This window comes from Elephantulus edwardii, unplaced genomic scaffold (genome assembly GCF_000299155.1).
Source record: "Elephantulus edwardii isolate Elephantulus edwardi_28Jun2011 unplaced genomic scaffold, EleEdw1.0 scaffold00218, whole genome shotgun sequence".
In the NCBI taxonomy this organism is placed as follows: domain Eukaryota; kingdom Metazoa; phylum Chordata; class Mammalia; order Macroscelidea; family Macroscelididae; genus Elephantulus; species Elephantulus edwardii.
Window position 1 is genome coordinate 816,020 of NW_006399968.1, and position 7,128 is coordinate 823,147.

Consider the following 7,128-nt stretch of genomic DNA (forward strand, 5'->3'; position numbering starts at 1 on the left):
CAATTTGGATGATCATCCTGGAAGAAAATTCCTACTCAGTTTGCTGCTTGTCTATCTTACACTACAGTTTGTTGTTTTATGTATGGTTGAATCCACAACAACTCACAGTGACCTTATGTACAGTGGCTTTGAACCTTGCCCTATCGTTAGCCAACACTGCAGTTTACTCATTCATTAAGACACACACATAAAAGATGAGGCTTCTGAATGTTATTAATATAGCAAAATGGAGAACTGCAGCTTGAATTTAGTTAAGCAGCTGTTTCAACTTTTTTTTTTTTTTTTTACACAAAATAAGCTTGCTTTTTAATGGGGACTCAGAGAGAGCTGCCTGGGCAGGGGTGGGGGAGAAGGTTAGAAGCGCAGACCCCTGAGGGCTAAATTGGCCCGGGCCTCCTGGATCTGAGTCTGTAGCACCAGAGCTGCGTCCTCACAGTCATGAAAAGTGGCCACGCGATAACCCACGGTGCCCAGGGCAAAGCAGCCAACAGTCACCAGGGGGCAGTGGCCAGAGGACCTCCCGGCAGGTCAAGGGTAGCTCCAGGCCCAAGGTGGGGCCCATGGTCAAGGCGGCCCAGGTGGAGCCCAGGAGCGCCAGACCCAACATCCACTGCGCCATCTTCGTCATGTTCCCCCCTCTCCGGATCACCTAACCCCAGTTCAGCTCCTTGGTGGTCTTGTCTGTCCTCGCTGTACCCTCAACTTCTTAAAATACACCAAGTGTGATACTTTTCCTGTCATCATTTGTCTATCTGTCCATCCATTCTTCATACCTTTTATCATCATAATAGTGAGGAAGAAAAGAAACCTGAATGAAATAATCTGAGAAATAAAAGGACATTAATTTTAGAGAATTCTATGAAATCAGTAATACTTTTAACTCTAAGTAAACTACTAAAAATAAAACCATATTAGAGTGATTGGAAAGAATTTTATTTATTCTTTATAAAGCAGTATGTTCAGTGTAACAATAGGAGAAATGTACTTTACATGTTCTTATTTTCAATAAATCTGTTCACATTTAAATCTTTCCACATTTTTAAGTTATTTTGCTAACTCTGTAAATAGGTAACTTTGCTAAAAGTACCAATAGAATTTTATAAGTTTATGAGTTGAAAAGTTTAAACATTTGGCTTCTTAGGTAATAACTCAGAAAATGTGAAGGCTTTCTTAAAGTAATTTATGAGATCAGCACCTCTAGAGTCTTTTTTTAAATGTCTTTTTTGTGTGTGTGTGCTGTTAATTTTTTTAAGAAAATGTATACTCTATTTGGTATTAATAGGTTTGAACATAATCTTTTTTCCCCCATTCATTCATTACTACACATTTCCCTCCCTGTCCCCTCTCCCCACCAGTTCACTTTGTTCTTTGGAAAAGAAAAGTTCTTTCATTGTTACACAGTCCCCCTCCTCCTGGACCACTTTACTATGCAGTTCTTATTCTGGACTCTTGTTATGTCAATAAAAACTTCTTCATAATTTCCTTTCATACAGTTCTCTCCCTCATCTCTTTCAATGCCATGTACATTATTTATGCCCTCTTTTCTTAGTTTCCCCCTAACCCCCATCTCAGTCCTGTTCTATAACAGTGGCATTATAAAACATTTGTCTTTTTGTGACTGAGATCTTTCACTCAGCATAATGTCCTCCATGGTCACCCGTTTTGTATAATATTTCATAAGCTCTTTGTTTTTCAGTGCTGCATAATGCTCCGTTATGTTAATATACCACAGCATCTCTATCCATTTGTTTGTTGATGGGCACTTGGCTTGTTTCCATTTCTTTGCTATTGTGAACAAAGCTGTGATAAACATGGGTGTGCATATATCTGCTTGGATGGCAATTATGGTTTCTTTAGGGTATATTCCCAGTAGTGGAACTGCTGGGTCAAATGGTATTTCTACTTGCAAATTTTTGAGAAAGTGCCATACTGCTTTCCATATTGGTTGCACCATTTTACGCTCCCACCAACAGTGAATAAGGGTTCCAGTGTCTCCGCAATCTTGCCAACATTTGTTGCTTGCTGCTCTGTAACATATTACTATTGTTACTGGGGTGAGATGATATCTCACAGTTGTTTTGATTTGCATCTCTCTTAGAGCTAGGGATTTTGAACATTTCTTCATGTGTTTGCTCAGCATCTGAATGTCTTCTTTGGTGAAGTGTCTGTTCATATACCATTTTGCATTTGGGTTGTTTACCTTTATATTGTTGGGTGATCGCGTATTCTATAAATTCTAGATATAAGTCTCTTATCAGACATATTATTACCACATATTTTTCCCCAGTCTGTGGCTTCCCTTTTTACCCTTTTGGAGAAGTTTTTGGATTTGCATAAGGATTTGATTCTTAGAACGTCCCTTCATCTGTTTTATCCTTTCCTTGTTGTAGTATTTCAATTTCTTCTAATGAATGAACTGTAATTTCATTGCAATTACTTGTAATTTCATTGAATTACTTGTAATTTCAATGAAATGAAATACTCTTTCTCTCTTCTGCCTCTTTGTTGTTGAGTGGGAATGGAATAGTTGTCCCTCTAGTGGGTTTTCAGAGGCTGTAAACTGCACGGGAGGAAATTGCACATTTTTGTCCCACAGAGCCACTATTGGATTCCAGCTGTCTGCCTTCAAAGTCCACAGCAAGACTTATTACCCCTTACCACTAGGCCACCGTTACTCCCTGAAATGGAACTTCTTTAGAAACTAAAGCACTGTCACATGATCAAAGCATGATATAATACCTTCATTTTAACTTTCATTCTTTTTTAAAAAAAATTGTTTAAAGATTTTTTTAGGCATAATAGCATTTGGCATAGTGGCAAGAAGCTGTGTTGCAATCCTGAAGACATGTAGTTCGAATCCACTAGGTGCTGCACAGCCGAAGGGTAGACTATTTCCTCCCGTGCAATTAACTGCCTCTGAAAACCCGCAGAGGATCAGCTATGGGTAGGTTCCAACTCGAGGGTACACACAAGAACAACAACAGCATGTCATGAAAACAGCACATCCTAAGATTTGAGAGTTGATTCCTTTAATACATTTATTTGAAGAAATACTTCTTCTTTCCCCTCTCTCCCTCTCCTGTATTTCTTCCTCAGAAATGGCCCTGTTCTATGTGTATGCACTTGTATGTAGTCTTTTTACAAATGAATTTGAGTAAAAATTTACAATTTGGTTTGTTGTGGGATTTTTTTTAAATTTTTTTTTTAATTATTATTTTGTGTGCGTGTACCGTCAAATCAGATCTGACTGGTACAGGAGGATATTGCTCCTCCTTCTCCGACAGAGCATCTGGTGTGTTGTGGGATTTTAAAAAAATCTTATTAAATCAATCTTTCTCTCTCCCTCTCTCTCCCTCTCCCTCACTCTCTCCCTCACTGTCCCTCTTTTAACTTTTACACCAGTTCACCTACAAAGCCTGAATACATTGTTTCACATGCCAGATCTTTCCCCATTTCCTTAATACACACCTATAATAAAACTGTGTGCATTTTGTTTTATAACATTTTATACAATGCCAACAATGTAATCACACTCTTCCCCTCTCCTCTCTATAGTTCTCATTTCCATTCCTCCTACTACTGTACCCCCTTATGCCTTCTAAGACTTGTCCTTGGGTATATACTGGTATTTTGAATTTATGTTATTGATTATTCTAAGAAGTGACTTTCTCCCTGGTATTATTATTCATGCTATTGTTGTTGTTGATGTTATTGTTATGTGCCATCGAGTTGACTATAACTCATAGTAATTCTGTGCACAAAAGCATTGAACACTGCTCTATACTGAACCAATCTCACTTTCTCTGACACACCTACCCTTATTACCTTGTTTCAGTCCATCTCATCTGAGGTATTCCTCTGCTGTATTGTCCTTCTACCCTCAAAGTACGATATACTTCTTCAAGGACTAGTTCTTCCTGGCAGTATATCCAAAGTATGTTTGACAGAATCTCAAAATCCTTGCCTCCGAGGAGCAACTTGATTTCATCCTTTCCAGGATAGACTTGTTTGTTCTTGTGGCAGTCCATGTTCAGTGCTCTTATCCATAACCACATCTCAAAGGCATCAATTCTTTTTCTGTCATCTTTGATCATTATCCAGCTTGCAAAGCAAGTAATTGCTAAGACTGTGGCCTGGATCAGGTACACGTTCGTCTCTAGACTGATATTGTTGCTCTTCAGCATTCTGGGGAGGTGACTTAGAGTAGATTTTCCTAATAAATCTATCTATTGTTCCATAGCTGAGCCATGGGAATTAGTTTTGTTCCAGATTTGAAGGGTGAATAAGGATCATGGTCTCAGAGATTCTACCAGTCTCTATGGTGCAGACCGTAAGCCTTGTGCTTTTTTCCCTCCCAAATTTTTTTTTTTAGTTTTATTTCACAGTGTTGTGTCCTCCACTGTATCCAAGAGCTTCTGCTTTGGATCATGATCAGAATGGTCAGCAGTAGTACCATCCAGTTCTGGTCTCAGAATCACGAAAGTTGGGGTTCACATGGTCCGTTCATCCTTTGGACTACTTGTTCCTAAATGTCTTTTGTTTTCTTCCCTCTTCATTGCTCCAAATAGGAAGAGACCAATAATGGTGCCTTAGATGACTCCTTACAAGCTTTTAAGATTCTACTTGCTGCTCATTTAGGAAAGGTGTAGAACATTAACTTTTTGGACCATGTTATGCCAGTTGACTTTATCTCTCAAGTCTGTTCCAAGGTCCCAGAACTAACAACTTATTTTCTCACAGTGTTTGATTATGATTAAAACACATACTCTGTCCTCTCTTGACTGTGCTATATACAGAATATAGTTACAGCATGCACTAATATGAATGTAGAAATGTCGCCTGCCAAGCTGTGTAGGAGAGCAAGAGTCAAAAATGAAGTATGTATGATCATCAGCTGTCTGTATCTGTTCATCTTGCCCATCTACTATATCTGCTTATTGTAGTTGTTGTGTACTGTTGAGTCATAACCAATCTGTAGCTGATCCTCCTCTGAGTTTTCATAAGTAGTGAATCGCACAGGAGGAGATTGCCCATTTTTCTCCTGTGGAGCAGATGGTGGATTTGAACTATGTGTCTTTGGGATTGCAGCACAGTTTCTTAGCACTAGGCCACCAGAGCTCCATATCTGCTTGTGGAATAGCCTTTACTATTGCTGACATTGCAAGACTGGATTAATAGTCTTTTACTGCAGTAAAATGCAATTGTGAGACAACAGCAGCAGCAGCAGCAGCAGCAGCAGCGTTATCAGACCTTTCCTCAGCCACAGAGAATTAAGAAGAAGATCCAGTAATCAATGTTTTAACAAAACTTCCAGAGAATTCTGTTGCAATCTCAAATTTGAGTACCACCAGCCTAATGGCTGAAACTTTATTCCCTTTATTCTTTAGGAAATCAAAATTCACCATCTTGAGTGGTTTTTAATGTATTGGCAAGGTTGTGTAACCAGCTTCATCGTCCAGTTCTAGGTCATCACTCAAAAAAACCCTTCCATATCCATTAACTGTCAGTTGCAATTCTTTTTCTTCATCTCCTGGTAACAGCTAATGAACTTTTGTTACTATGGATTTGCATGTTATGAATAAGTATAAAAACTGTATTATGTGATCTTTTATTGTAGTTTCTGTCATTCAACGTGATGTTTTAAAAATTTTCTTATAGCATGCATCAGTATGTTGTTCCTTTTCTGGCAGAATATTGTTCCATTTAAATGATCCATTTTTTTATTGGTGACCATTTACATTGACTCCACCTTTTAGGCTCTTATGAATTATGGTACTGTGAGATTTATGTACAGGTTTTTTGTATTAACTCATTTATAGTTCTGTTAGATATATACCTGGGGCAGTAGTGCTGGGCGACATGTGGCTATTTGTGGTTAGCATTATTAAAGGAACTACCAAATGGTTTCTGTAGCAGCTGTGCCATTTTATCATATTTTTATCTTAATAATCTACATGCTTTAGGCTTTCATATGCATGTGACTCCTCACATTATTTTTTAAAGCACACTGTACACATATTCTTTTACATATGATTTCAATGTCAGTTTCCCTCCAATGGATTTTATGTTAAGTTTTTGTCTTGGTGCATATTGCTGTGGAGGTTTGGGTTCCAGCAGCAAACACTCAGCAATCTACTCTTGAGTCTCTATAGCACTTCTTCTCCCAGCAGAATTCCTTCCTTGCTCTGTTCATTCCTCCTACGCAGAAAGAAATCACTTCCTTCTTTATGGCATCCAGTTCGAGCCAAGGAGGTATATGGGTCTGCACAGTTGCTGGGCCAGAGAGACCATTTAGGTTGGAAAGGCTGGTCTGCTGCAGCCTTGCACTTTCTGTTCCACCATCTAGCTGTTTTGTTTAAATCTCTTGCCTACATGAACATTGCAATTTGAGTGTGAGCACTACAGGGCCAGAGAGGTCACTTATACCTATTTGAACAAGATGGATTTAACTGGTCACCTACTGAACTCTCAGTGCCAGGACCGTGTACATGTACTCCAGCACCACCATGTCAGCTGGCTTCATGTGGAACTCAGGATTGTAGACAACAGCCCCAGCCTACCACCAGGCCCAGTCAGCCTTCTCATTGTCTCTGGAATGACACACTTAAGCATGGATAAGCAAGAACAAACTCCACTGCCCTCAGGCAAACTACCACAAACTACCTACAAACTACCACAGAGCATGTGCATCTTTATGTGTTTAGCCCATATTTCCAAAATTTTCACACACAGTTTTTCTCAGGGCTCATCCCACTTGTATCTCCACATAATGTGTCCCACATGATATTTATTGAAATCGGCCTTACCTAATAAAATTTTAACCCAACTCAAGTGATTGAACATCTCTTCCTTTATGAAAAGACCCGTTGTTTATCACCCTGCTCTAACAAACACAAAGTAGTTTGGTCACTAAAGTGCTAGGGAGCAGTTACCTCTGGGTTTTGTTGAGTCACAAGCGCTAAAGACTCTGAACACCGTCTTCATTTATTTCCCAGAGTCCCTCTCTGAGGCTCACCCAGCAGCATCTCATTTGTTTATTATTTTTTTATTTCTATTTTTTCATTATTTGTGTGTGTGTGTGTGTGTGTGTGTGTGTGTGTGTGTACCATCAAATCAGATCTGACTGGT

The 7,128-nt window shown here is 39.1% G+C and overlaps 1 pseudogene; it reads right to left on the reverse strand.

Annotated features, from left to right (window-relative positions):
* Positions 1-354: 354 nt before the first annotated feature.
* LOC102868732 lies at positions 355-628 on the reverse strand (annotated as a pseudogene).
* Between the last annotated feature and the right edge of the window lie 6,500 nt (positions 629-7,128).